Source organism: Nomascus leucogenys, chromosome 8, assembly GCF_006542625.1.
Source record: "Nomascus leucogenys isolate Asia chromosome 8, Asia_NLE_v1, whole genome shotgun sequence".
Lineage (NCBI taxonomy): Eukaryota > Metazoa > Chordata > Mammalia > Primates > Hylobatidae > Nomascus > Nomascus leucogenys.
This window is the reverse complement of record NC_044388.1, coordinates 99,721,896-99,735,182: the sequence shown is the minus strand read 5'-3', so window position 1 is coordinate 99,735,182 and position 13,287 is coordinate 99,721,896. Positions and strand designations below refer to the sequence as shown.

Sequence of the window (13,287 nt, the reverse complement as noted above, 5' to 3'; positions counted from 1 at the left end):
GCACCAGGCTTTGGGGTCAGGCAGTCCCAAGCTTAAATCTTAACTCTGATACTCTAGGATCTGGGGCAAATTACTGTACCTCTTAGAGCTTCAGGTTGTTCTTCTGTAAAATGTGAATAATAAAGCTCATTTCAAGAGGTTGCTTTGAGGATATTTTAAAATAATATATTCTAAAGTATAGGTAAATATAAAATATAGTATGTTCAAAAATTCAACACTGCTTTACAGGTACCAGTGGCAAGCATTACCGCAGTGTATGTGAATAGCGTAAGGTTAAAGCAGTTATTTTAAGGGGAAAGTGATAGCGCATAGGAAACATCACTAAACAAGTTTTAACTGCAGGCCAAAGAATCTGTTGTTCACTGTGCTTGGCATGGGGTTTAGAGATGACAACTTGAGGCAGGGATAGGAGTAGTCAGGAGGGTTTTCTAGAAGAGCAGGATCTGGTGGGTGGCAGTAACATGGCGAGGTATCTCTGGGCCATGCTTCTCATCTTATGGAGTGCCCTGCCATATCATCGCATGTTTGTGCTTTGCAGCTGTGGGGAAAGGTGTTGACACCTTTCTTGTCCTCTTTTTACACATGAGGAAACTGAGTCTGCAGCAGTGGGAAACCTGTTTCAGTTTGAGACAAAACACCAGCAGAGTCAGAGTGTGAGTGGGCTCCCCGCTCCGTTCTGGATGGTGGAGTAGAGGCCAGGCTGGATGGATGTTCTGTGTTGGGGTGGACTTCTAGAATGGATTGCTAGGAGGACTGGCAGAACCCAGCTCCCAGAGGGGGGCCGGCTGGCACTGACCAAGCATCTGCTTGATGTTGGACTCTGTATGAAACATGTGTTCCCAGTGTCTCCCCCAATCTTTTCAACAACCCTGAAGGTAAGGAGCATGACCTCGGCTCACAGCAAGGGAAACTGGTGCTAGAGAAGGCTGAGTGCCTTGCCTGAAGCTGTCTAGCTGGTAAGTGAAAAGGCCAGGACCCCAGCCTGGAGACTTTCTGGCCCTGGGCCCAGGACCATGTCGGGGAGAGAATGGGGCTGGTGAGTGAGTGGGAATGGTCCACTGGTCTGCTGGATACTACTGTGCCCTTTCTCAGATCTACCCACAGCCCGTCCACAAGGAGAGGCGGGGAGCCCCTTGAGTTCAGAGATCATGGTTTAATCGTCTCTATGTCCCTAAGACCTAACGTAAAGTTGACATGAATGACGGCTCTATACGTGATGTACCAAATGAGTGAGTGAATGAACACCCAGTGGATCGATGGCCAGGAAAGGGGCCATTAGAGCAAGAGCCCCTTTGCTGACCTGGCTTGAGAATCCCTGGACTTGTTAATGAGAGTCAGTGCCTGTTACCTTGTGAGGGGTGGATTTGGCCTGACCTGGGAGGTGCTTACACCACTTCCCTCCTCTGCCAAGCTTCTGTTTCTGTTTAAAGCACACTGGGAAATTCCAGCGGTGTTTTCAGGGCTCCTCTGAACTGTCAGGCTTAGATTTTTAATTTTGTGGAGCAGGAAGGAGCAAATCAGTGACTCCTGGCTCCAAAGAAAAGCCACTACGTTCATCAACTGCTTGGCAGCTCGGTGACCTCTGGGGCCTGAGGAAGGGAAGGAAAATGTCACTCTTCCCTCTGTGTGTATCCGAGATTTCAGGAGGGAATAAAGAGTTTAGAATACCTGAATGTTTGCCTTTCCTTTCCTGTCCTATCCACTTTCCCTCTTATTTCTCTTTCGTTTCCTCCTAGGAGGCCACCAGCTTCCCATGCTGTTCTTTGTTATGTACTCATATATATGCGCATGCATTTGGGCACATGTTGTGCATGCTGTGTAGTGGAAAGAACACTGGCTCATGGAACCCAGATTCAGATCCTTTCTCTGATGCATCCAGTTGTACGAACACGGGCAAATTATTTAATCTCTAGCATTGTTTCCTCATCCACCAAATGGGTATGATTCTGTAGGAAAGTCTCCCCTCCCTGGGAATTTTAGTGGAGTCTCCGCCAGGCATCAAAATACTTAAGGGCTTGATTCATCTGGTATGCCTAACAAAGGTCTGTTATATTAGTTGCTCAGTATGTTTGTTGATTAAAACAATGTGTCAGAGCAAATAATGCCATGCCTTGGGTAGAACAAAGGTATTGCTGTTCATCTCAATGCCTAGAGCCAGTGTTTCTTAGCCACGTGACCTCTGATGAGTTATTTTACCTCTCTGACCCTCAGTTTCCATCCCTCTCCACATGGACTTCATGGGGATTACATTAAATGATACTTGTAAAGAGTTGGGCTGTGGGAGAAACACAACAGCTAGTGGCTGTAATTTTGTTGTGTGTGTGTCAGTAAGATGATGGATGCAGAGCATGTCACACAGTTCCTGATACACACAGGCCTCTGTAATATTGGCTGTGGCTTGGACTGATATGTAGCCATAGGAGTGCAGTTGGAGAAGAGAGGCATGTGCTAGTCCATTCTCACACGACTATAAAGAACTACTTGAGACTGGGCAATTTATAAAGAGGTTTAATTGGCTCAGGGTTCTGCAGGCTGTACAGGAAGCATGGCCAGGGAGGCCCCAGGAAACTTACAATCATGGTAGAAGGCAATGGGGGAAGCTGGCACATCCCACATGGCCAGCAGGAGGAAGAGAGAGAGAGAGGAATGCTACACACTTTCAAACAGCCAGATCTTGGGAGAACTCACTCACCATCACAAGAACAGCAAGGGGGAAATCAGCCCCCACGATCCAGTCACCTCCCACCAGGCCCCTCCTCCAACACTGGGAATTACTATAGGGCGTGAGATGTGGGTGGGAACACAGAGCCACACCATATCAAGGCACCTGCTTGGAACCCAGCAACAGTCATTTAGAATAAAGTTTTGATTAACAAGCTACTAAGATGTAATTTTTCGTTTACTTTTAGCCATATTCTCTCCCTTTAAAAAAAAGAAAAGCTCCCAAGAAGTCATACTTACAGGGGACATATAGTATAATGTCAGGAGCCGCATCAAATGTGCCCCTCTCACAGACGGATCAACTTAGACTTAGTTTGAACAAATGCAAAGCATGTTGTGGGCATGATAGTAAACACATGAGGACACTGTGCCCTCTCAGAGCAAAGTGTCTTTGCAGGAAGCCAGCCTAGACCCTTCCCCTTTGCTTGGAGGTCCCATTACTGCTCTCAGAGGTGCTGCCTTGGGCGCTGTCTTGGCCATGAGAGTAGATGATGCTTACTGGCTTTGGGCGTCACCCCAGAAGAGAATTTTTTACTTAATCCTCTCACAACCCTATGTAACAAGTTGTTATAGACCCATTTTATGGATAAAGAAATTGAGGTTCAGCTAGGATTAAGTAATTTACCCTGGGTCCTGTAACTAGGAATTGAGGAAGATAAAATCCCAAGCCCAATCTACCTGACTCCTGCTCCCTCCTCAGGACTGCAAAGACGTCTCAGAAGGACCCCAACAATGTTGCAGCTTTGCCCTTCCCTGGAGGGAGGCAGTGCAGACTGAGAAGCAGTGTGTTTCCTGGAGCTGTCTGCCTTCACAAACACATTTTCTAATAGTGAAATAGAATCTCAATTGAGTCACTTTTATTATAGAATTATTGCTATCTTGATTTTTTATAATAACTAATACCTAGTGCTTCTGATATACCAGACACTATCCTAGGTATTACACATATATTAACTCATTTAATTGCCAAAATAATCTGGTGAAGTCCGTATTTTTTTTTTTGGTAAACATTTTCTTGAAGTGTGGGGGAAAGATGCACCCATCCTAAATGTACAGTTAAAGGCAGGCACAGTGGGGCATAGTGGCATGCACCTGTAGTGCCAGCTGCTCAGGAGGCTGAGGCGGGAGGATCACTTGAGCCCAGGAGTTCAAGTCCAGCCTGGGCAACACAGCAACACCTCATCTCTCAAAATAAAATAAACCCAAACCACCACAGAAACTCACTAAATGTACAGCTAGTTGAGTTTTTACAAGGTGGACATATACATGTAACCACCACCCAGAAATTGAAACAAAATATTACCAGCCCCCCAGAAACTCCTCTTGTACCCTATTCTAGTCAGTTTCCCCCCAGCCCAAGGATGACCACTGTCCTGGATGTCAGTGCTGTTTTCATCTCATTATACAGATAGGGAAACTGAGGTACAGGACGTCTAAATAATTTGCCCAAGGTAGTACAGTTTTAATTGGCAGAGTTAGGATTCAGACTCAGGCAGTCTGGCTCCAGAGAGTGCACTTTCATATGAGACATAGCCAAGAAAAGAACAATCGCTTGGTGGTAGTTTAATTTTAATAGCATGAGAGTATAATAGTAGAGACTTATTCGCATTTTCCTTTGTTCTGAAAATCAGCTGTTTAAATCCTTAGTCTTAGAACTCTAATCCATTTTATTGACATAACTTGCAAATTGCAAGGATGGAAACTTGCCTTTAATAGCCCCACATTTATTGATCACTAATTGCAATCAGACATTGTGTTAAAATCTTCATACCTAGTATCTCACTAAATACTCACAACACAGCTGTGCAGTATTATCCCCATTTTATTGATAAGAAAACTGAGGCTCAGAAGTGAAGAACTTGCTGATGTTTACACAGTACAGAAGCAGGGCTTGAATCTGGCTGTCTTGTTCCAGACCCACAGTCTTAATCGCTGCGTTAACTCCTATCTGGCTTTCTGTGTCCACTGTGAATTAATTCTACACTAATTAATCATGCTAATTTTACATGATTGTTATCATTACCATCATTATTATTATTCCCATTGCACTTCCTTGAGCAGACTTTGATTTGCTTTTGTTGAGCTGACATTGTCCATTCGGGCTTACATTGACATCTGCTGCGAGGCAGACCTCCCAGTAGAGTGGATCTAGCCACAGTCGTTTCTCAGTCCCCAGTTAATGAGCACTTGCCTTGTGTCAGGCACTGTGCTGGACACTGGAGACAAATAAGACACAGCTCTGCCCTGGAGATGGTCGTGGTCTAAGGACAGCAGAAAAGATTCACTCAGTGCTGGCCTGTTTACTCTATGCATGTCACCTCCGTGAACCACACAACCTCCATCCTAGAGAGGGTGTCCTGTCTTGCTGCACAGCTGTTGGACGAGCAGAGGCAGAACTGAGCCCCTGCTCCTCAATGTCTAGCCCCACGCTCCCAACCCAGCTGAGTGCTGCATGCTCCTGGCCACTCTTCAGATCCCCTGGGTAACATTGCCAGTGCACACCCTTGCCCTTCATCTTGTGGCTTGCTTCTAAGTACTACCTTTTGTCACTAGCTGCCCAATTCCCTCCCTGCACAGGTAGGACACTCCCCGCACCAATCTGTGTGGGCAGCTGGTGTGGTTTTAATTAGTGTAGCTGATATTATTTTATATTTTAAGGGGGAAATCCCATTGTTTTCATACAACCAACTCTAGAAAGTAAGGCTCAATACCATCTTGGCTACAGGAAAGACACCAAAGATAGAGTGTTTATCAAACAGACCCCCTCCTTTGTATAGGGAAGTCTATCAGAATCTCTAGGGACATTGGCTTTTTATGTTTATCCTAAGAGGGCATGAATTGAAAAAGTTAAAAATCCTGGACTAGATGAAAAAGGAAGGGGACAGGGAGCCAAACACAGCCACAGATCAGAATGTACACTGGGCGGTGGCCCTGGGGAGAGTCGCCTTGTAGCGTGGCATTCATTCACCATTGTTCGCACACTCTTACCTTGTATGGTTAGCTATGATTTTATTCTGTGTTCTGTAGAGAGTGCTAATGTGTTTATCAACTTCATTGAGGTATAACTGATCGCAGCCCATCCACTTAAAGTATATGGTTCAATGAATGCCTTCATTGGGGTATATTTATCACAACCCATCCATTTAAAGTATATGGTTCAATGCATTTTGACAGTTTTATACAATCATGAAACCAACACAATAAAGATATAGAATATTTTCATCACCCGCAAAAGATCATTTGTTTTTATTTAACAAACACTTACCTTGCACTTCCCATGTGCCAGGCACTACTCCAAGTACTTTAAAATATTAACCCATTGAATCCTCACAAATCTGTGAGGTAGGTATGGTTATCATCCCCCATTTATCAAGGAGGAAACTGAGGCACAGAAAGATTAAGTGACATGCCCAAGTTGGCACAGCTGGTGGATGGTAGAGATTAATTAGAACCCAGACTGGCTTTGGATCTTATGTTCTTCACCTCTGGGCTCTGCTGCCTCTCATTCATTCATTCACGAATTGTCTGCTCTTGGGCAAATATTGGAGTAGGAGCTGAGAGTAGAGAAATGTGATTCCCATCCCCCAAAAGCCTGTAGACTAGGGAAGGAATCAGATACCTACCTAAGTAACTCGCAGTCAACACGTTATTCTAATTGTGCAATAAACCGTAGAGGAGCACAGGTCATGGGAGGCTTGCCGCTGCCTCAGTCTCTCCAGCCAGGCATGGCTGAGGTCTAGGAACCATCCAAGGATAGGGGACAGGCAAGCAAGAGAACTGATGAGCGCCTGTTAGGGCTATTCTGGGAATTATGCTGAATCTTTTACATACATTAGTTTATCAAAGCCTCACACAACTCTGTGAGATAGGTGGTGTTATGATCTCCATTCTACAGATGAAAACCTGGAGGATTTATGCAGTCAAGTCAGTTGCCTACAGTAAGCCCCCTGGTGGGGGACAACAAGCCAGAGGTGAAATACTAGAGCTGGTGTCCTCTCAGCTGCCCCTGACCACTCCCCATACTACGGGTTTTCCCCTCTCTGGCCTGAAAGGCAGGGGTCAAGTTCAGACTGTCTGTGACAAAGCAGAAAGAGGAAGACATTCTTCATTAACAATATATATGGGAAAGTGCCATTTTGTGTGTGTGTGTTTCTCTATGTAAGAAATGCCATTTGGAAAGCCAGTGTGCATGTCAGTTTTTTTTTTTTTTTTTTTTTTTTTCATTCTGAGAAAAAGCCTATAGAGTCTGGTAGGGGGAAGGGTTTGCAGCTGGCAGGAGCTTTGGCATATGCTGTAACTAAAAAGAGAGGGAATGTGTTGGTGGGACAAGCTACCGGAGAGCTGTCTCGGTGTGCCGCAGTACTAGTAAGTGTTTTAATTGGGTAGGGTTTTTGGAGGACTATTTTGACATCTGCTCGTGTCTTTGCTGATTTTTCTTCACTTATAGTAGGAAACACAAGCTGTGGATAAAATGACTTTAAAATAATTGGAAGTAAAGATATCTCTCTCAAAGTCGAATTTGAGAGGGACACTTTTTAAGAAGTGGAAACTAAATTCCACTTCTAGGAATGCATCCTAAAGCACAAAGCTTTATGCCTACAGATTTCATGACGATATTATATACAGTAATTTCTTCAAAACTGGAAATAACATCCCACAAAAGGGGCTTGGTTGAGTTTGTTTCCATGTAGTAGGACACTCTGTCGCAGTTAGTAATGATCCACGCAAAGTTTTTAATGAAGTGGATCACTGCTTATATCAGAATCAGTGAGAAAATCAGAAGTGTTAAGAATTATTTCAACTGGCCGAACGCAGTGGCTCACACCTGTCATCCCAGCACTTTGGGAGGCCGAGATGGGTGGATCACAAGATCAGGAGATCGAGACCACTTTGGCCAACATGGTGAAACCCCGTCTCTAGTAAAAATAAAAAGATGAGCTGGGTGTGGTAGCGCGTGCCTGTAATCCCAGCTACTCGGGAGGCGGAGACATAAGAATAGCTTGAACCCAGGAGGCAGAGGTTGCAGTGAGCCAAGATCATGCCACTGCACTCCAGCCTGGCAACAGAGCGAGACTCCATCTTAAAAAAAAAAAAAAAAAAAAAAAAGAATTATTTCAACTTTGCTTTAACACGTAGGAAAGGGAGAATATGGAAGGAAATAGACCAAAACGTTGTCTCCAAATGGAGGGACTGGGGTAACTAATTTTCTTCTTTAAACTTTTCTGTCTTCCCCCCCCTTTTTTTTTTTTTGAGATGGAGTTTCACTCTTGTCACCCAGGCTGGAGTGCAGTGGTGCAATCTCAGCTCTCTGCAACCTCCGCCTCTCAGGTCCAAGTGATTCTCCTGCCTCAGCCTCCCAAATAGCTAGGATTACAGGCACCCGCCACCACACCCGGCTAATTTTTTGTATTTTTAGTAGAGACAGGGTTTTGCCATGTTGGCCAGGCTGGTCTCCAACTCCTGACCTCAGGTGATCCACCCGCCTCAGCCTCCCAAAGTGCCAAGATTACAAGCGTGAGCCATCGTGCCCAGCCTTTCCCATTTTTTAATAGTAGGCATCTATAATTTTTTTTTTTTTTTTTTTTTGAGACGGAGTTTCACTCTTGTTGTCCAAGCTGGAGTGCTGGAGTGCAATGGTGCAATCTCAGCTCTCTGCAACCTCTGCCTCCCAGGTTCAAGTGATTCTTCTGCCTCAGCCTCCCGAGTAGCTGGGATTACAGGCATGCACCACCATGCCCAGCTAATTTTGTATTTTTAGTAGAGATGGGGTTTCTCCATGTTGGTCAGGCTGGTCTCAAACTCCCGACCTCGGGTGATCCACTCACCCCGGCCTCCCAAAGTGCTGGGATTACAGGCGTGAGCCACCATGCCCATCCTATTTTTTATGATAAAAAGGAAAGTAGTATTTTATGTAAGAGAAAGCAGACTCTGAGCATGTTGATATAACTGTGTGTCCTGAACAGTTAGGTACTCATTCTGATGTCTGAGTGATCGGATTAGGGCTGTCTTCAGAAGAAAGTCAGCTTTGGGGTCAGACTGTGTAGGGAGACCCCCTGAAACTATTGCCACAGAACAAAAGATGAAATGCTCCTGATTATTGTAAATACAAAATTGCACACAGGATTGTGTAAAGACAATGCCAGATTGGACTGCCAGAACGAGCCAACAGCGCGTGATGTGCTTCCCCCTGCAGACAGCCTATGAATGGACGTGCAGTCAGGGAGGTTTCACATCACCAAGATGTTCATAGCTCTGGGAATGGAATGCAACCCTTGTGGAGGGCCTATAAACGGACGCATGGGGGGCACCTGTCCATATGGATAAGATAGGTCTATAAACACCCTTATCTTGCCATGGCTCTTCTAGGCCTCTTTAGGGTTAAGGCATACTCCCTTCTGAGAATTTCTGGTCTAACCGGTTGTCTAGCTTCACGTCCTGTTTCCACGGATTGTTTGTAACCAGCTTTTGTTGCAATTGTTACTGCTGATTAATATCTTGCTAATTATAGGTTATGGAAGGATTGTGTTTCTGTTTTAAGGCTCTGTTAGAAATTACTGACGCACACACTATATCGTAAATTCTTATCTCTGTATACTTTGTATACTGAGCCACTCAGTTATGCTCTATACTTCTACATACAAATGTTATGTTAAAGAATTACTTCATCCCCATGTGACCATCCCACCTCATAATCAAATGACCCTAAATCCCTCACTAACCTACCCCCACCCTCACTAAACTTAATAATAAATGCTGGTATATCCAGTGCATTGTTGGCACCATGGGACCAGAAGGCAGTGACCGCCCTGGACCCAGCTTTCACTATCTCGTGTGTGTCTATTATTTCTCAACCTGCCGATCCACCTGGGAACAAAGAGAGAGCCCCGTTGCGTTGCGGGCTGCTGGCCAGATCCCGCAATAAGACTGTGTTCAAAAGTTGACTGCCGCTCCCTAGCTCTGACTTTGGGCAGCTTGTTTGACCTCTCTGCGCCCCCATTTGGTTCCCACGCGGAGATGCTAGTGTCCCTGACTGACGGCATGGTTAAGATGAGAGGCGCTGGCACCTGGCGATGGTCTGGCTTTCTTCTCATCCGCGCTTCCCGTCCCCACCCCCGGTTTGAGTTTTTCTTGCATTTCTTCATATCCCTGGTTGCCTTGATCCCTTGGGGGACCGGGCACTGTCCAGCGAGCTGGGCTCCAATTCTTTCCTTGGGAACAGTGAGCTTCAGGAAGGCCCTTGAGTCCACGCCAGCCCTTTTGGAAGAGGCCTTGCCACCAGGAGGGCAGCATTGTCCTTCAAGAGGAAACTGTGCCGCCCCAGCTCCTGCCTGGAGCCTGGTGCTTGGGGCATTTTGGTTACTAAGGGGACCCTGGCCTGCTAAGTTAGAAAAAGGGGCCAGGTTTTTTCCTATTCTTCAGCCTGCTGCCATTGTTGAAAAAGTAAACACTCCACACAGCTTAACCGGCAAGTCCTCCAGCCAGGAGTGGAAAGAAATCAAAAGCCTATTCCAGCCCAGCCGTGGAGAGCCTACAAGGGCTGGTCTGTGCTACTGGGGCCCAATGGGAACACAGAAACAAGGCCTGATTCTGGTCCAGAATCAACATCCCATTCATGGGGCCATTCAGCCCTGGAGGCTTCTCTCCAATGGCCATCATCTCCTGCTCCCTTCTCTTTGGGGCTATTTGGAAGGTCAGATGAGGCAAAGTAGTTGATTCTGGGGTGCACAGCCCTCTGCTCTGTCCTGTCCTGGAGGCATCACGTCCTCCAGGATGTTGTGAGTCCTTCTCTGATTCTGTTTCCTGTGACTGTGCGCAGCCTTTGAAGTGAGAGACCATGCAAGAAGGGGCCCCAAGGATTTTTGCCCTCGGGCCATTGCCACTACAGCCTTCCAGACTGGCTGTGGCTATTGCGTGTATTATAAAGTAGTAATAATAGCCACTATTTATTACATCCTACTGTGTGGACAGCATTATGGGTGTGTTTGCTGTCATCACAGCAGCCCTGGGGGAAGTGAGAGAAGTAGGGTGGCCACAGTTAACATTTTAATTTTACAGAGGAAGCCAATTAGTAGACACATAACCTTGGGCGAGCTACTTCTTGGAGCCTCAGTTACTCATCTCTGAAATGGGGATAATGATATCACCTCCAGCCCCATTGATGGAATGAAAGCATCTGTGTGGCAGTGCTGTGTGAGCCTGAAGTGTGACATCATTGAAAAAGAGGGCCGTTTATGCTATTTTTGTACCTTCCTGCTAGCACACTGCTGGGCATTTAACCTGTTGGGTTGCAGAGTGAGGCAGCTAGGGAGTCCTGGACAATCCCCTGTGAATCTCAGCGTTCTCATGTGTAAAATAGACATTGTGCTTCATATAACAAAAGCGCTGTAAAATACGAACTCGTTTTTTGTATCATTAGGTTGGTGCAAAAGTACACTCTTTGCCATTACTTTGGTAAAAACTGCAATTACTTTTGCACCAACCTAATTCGATCAAAGTTCTCCATTCGCTGATATCTTTTTACCCTATAAATAAGGCAGCAGGTAATAATGGGTATTGGGGTTTGGAGGAAAGAATAAACTCCTGCATCGGCAATTGTGTCCTTCCTCTGTGGTTCTCAGCCCATAGTAAGCACTTAGTAAACTACGTTTAGGAATTGATGGATAGGTTTGTGGACGAGCCCCAGAGGCCTGTAGAAGTTAGTGGATAGCAGAAGGAGTTGGAGGCTCTGATGGTGTTAAGTGGAAAGGTTCCAGGATTCTGCTGCCTGGGAGTGTTTTTTCAACCCTACGAGGCTCGTGACCAGTGTGGCTCCACCCTCCTGCTGGGAAGAATCTTGAAATATTTACTTAGGTACCATGTTCTGCCCTAGAGGCTGGAGTTTAAGAGAGTGAATGTCAACCAGTATTAGTGTGCACTTACCAGGTGCCAGTCATGTTGTCAGGGGCTGGTTATTTTGCAGTGGTGAGCCACAGATGAGCCCCTGAAGGAGCCCACACCCCAGCAGGGGAGGCAGGCAGGCAGAGAGGTGCTGGGGCTCAGAGTGACAAGGGCTGTGCAGAGGTCAGTCTCCCTGCAGGTGTCTGACGATGAGGAGGTGGATGGTGCAGTGCAGAGAGCATGGCCTGGGGAGGCAGCCAGGGACGTGGTTGCCTCTGCCTCTTACCTCAGTGCTCTGAGCCTCATCTTCCTCAAGTTTCGAACATTGAGGGCAATAACATCCACTTCACAGGGGTTGATAAGAATGAAATGAAATAAGGTTAGTAAAGCACAGAGCAAGAGCTAGGAAGCTTCTAGTATATGCTGCTTGTCCATTTCCAGGGCATTGGAAACTGGAGCTTGAGCAGCCATTAGATGTCTGCCTCTGTTGCCAGCCTACACCATGCTCTGAGGTGAATTAGGAAAAGGCATCTGCCCCCGTTCCCCGACTAGTGCCACTCGGCAGGCACGTGAGTTGGCAGATTTCAGTCCTAGCTTAGGTGGTTGGCATCTGAGGAATGCATACCTGCACAGCCACATGCAGCGTGCTCAGAGGTTGACCAGTAATGGAATTGATCCTTTATATGCAGTGACCACAGATCCCATCGTGTGCCTGTTGCCCTGGTGTAAGATGAGGTCTTTCACATCCAAACATATCCCAGTTTAGACAGCAAATGATAGGATCTTTCTACGCAAAATAAAATAAAGACAATAGTTCTGATGCCTCTGACTCAAAACGAATATGCTTGATACGTGATGGGGAAGGAGGATTGAATGGGACCGGGAGTGGAGGGTAGGCAGGAGAAACACAAAGATGGATCTTAGTAGTGGATAAGTAGTGTGATTAAAAATTTAAAACTCAGACTACACCCTGTCTTGGACTCACATAGGCTATGGGGAATTGCTGCCAGATTGGGGGCAGGATTCTTTTTTTCTCCATATTGTCCGTTCATCCCGTCTCCTATCACCAAGCATGAAAACCTTGTAGGCATGAGTTTCCCTCATCTTTTCTATCACGGTGCCAATAGAATAATGGCTTATGGCCAGAGCTTCTGAGCCATTACTAGCTGGATATCTGTGGAAAATGGAACCAAATCGAAAGTGTGACCTTCCTACTTGGTATTTAAGGGAAGTGTTAACAGTAGGCCACACACAATATTCCATACCCAAGAATGACAGGATCCAAAAGAGAGATGGGCAAGTAGGCTTTGTTAAATTAGGGGGCTGGATTGAACAGGAATATCATAAGAACATAGCCGTATATCAGCATTCCTGGGGCCAGAGCTTTTGACCTCAGCATCTGTTAAATATATAGGGGAAAAATGATGATGGGGTGTAATGATTCCTCTTACTTTCTGGCTATGTGACCTGGGGCATGTTACTGAGCCTCTGTGAACCCTTTTCACTCCTGGGACTTGGGGATAATCATGCAAGCTCACAAAGATTTTATGAGAGTTCAGTGAGCTAACAAATGTGAACCTCCTACCATTGGGCCTGCTGCAGAGTAAGACTTTGTCAAATGTCGCTTTTCTTTTCTATGCCTCTTCCCCAGAGAAGGCAGGGGAAGTGTGTCTTGATGGCACCTCAATG

General features: G+C 45.9%; 1 protein-coding gene across 6 annotated transcripts in view; it reads left to right on the top strand.

Moving 5' to 3' along the window:
• The window catches only part of DENND1A (DENN domain containing 1A), a 544,738-nt gene that overhangs the window by 328,351 nt on the left and 203,100 nt on the right, over positions 1–13,287 (top strand). The window lies entirely within an intron of this gene.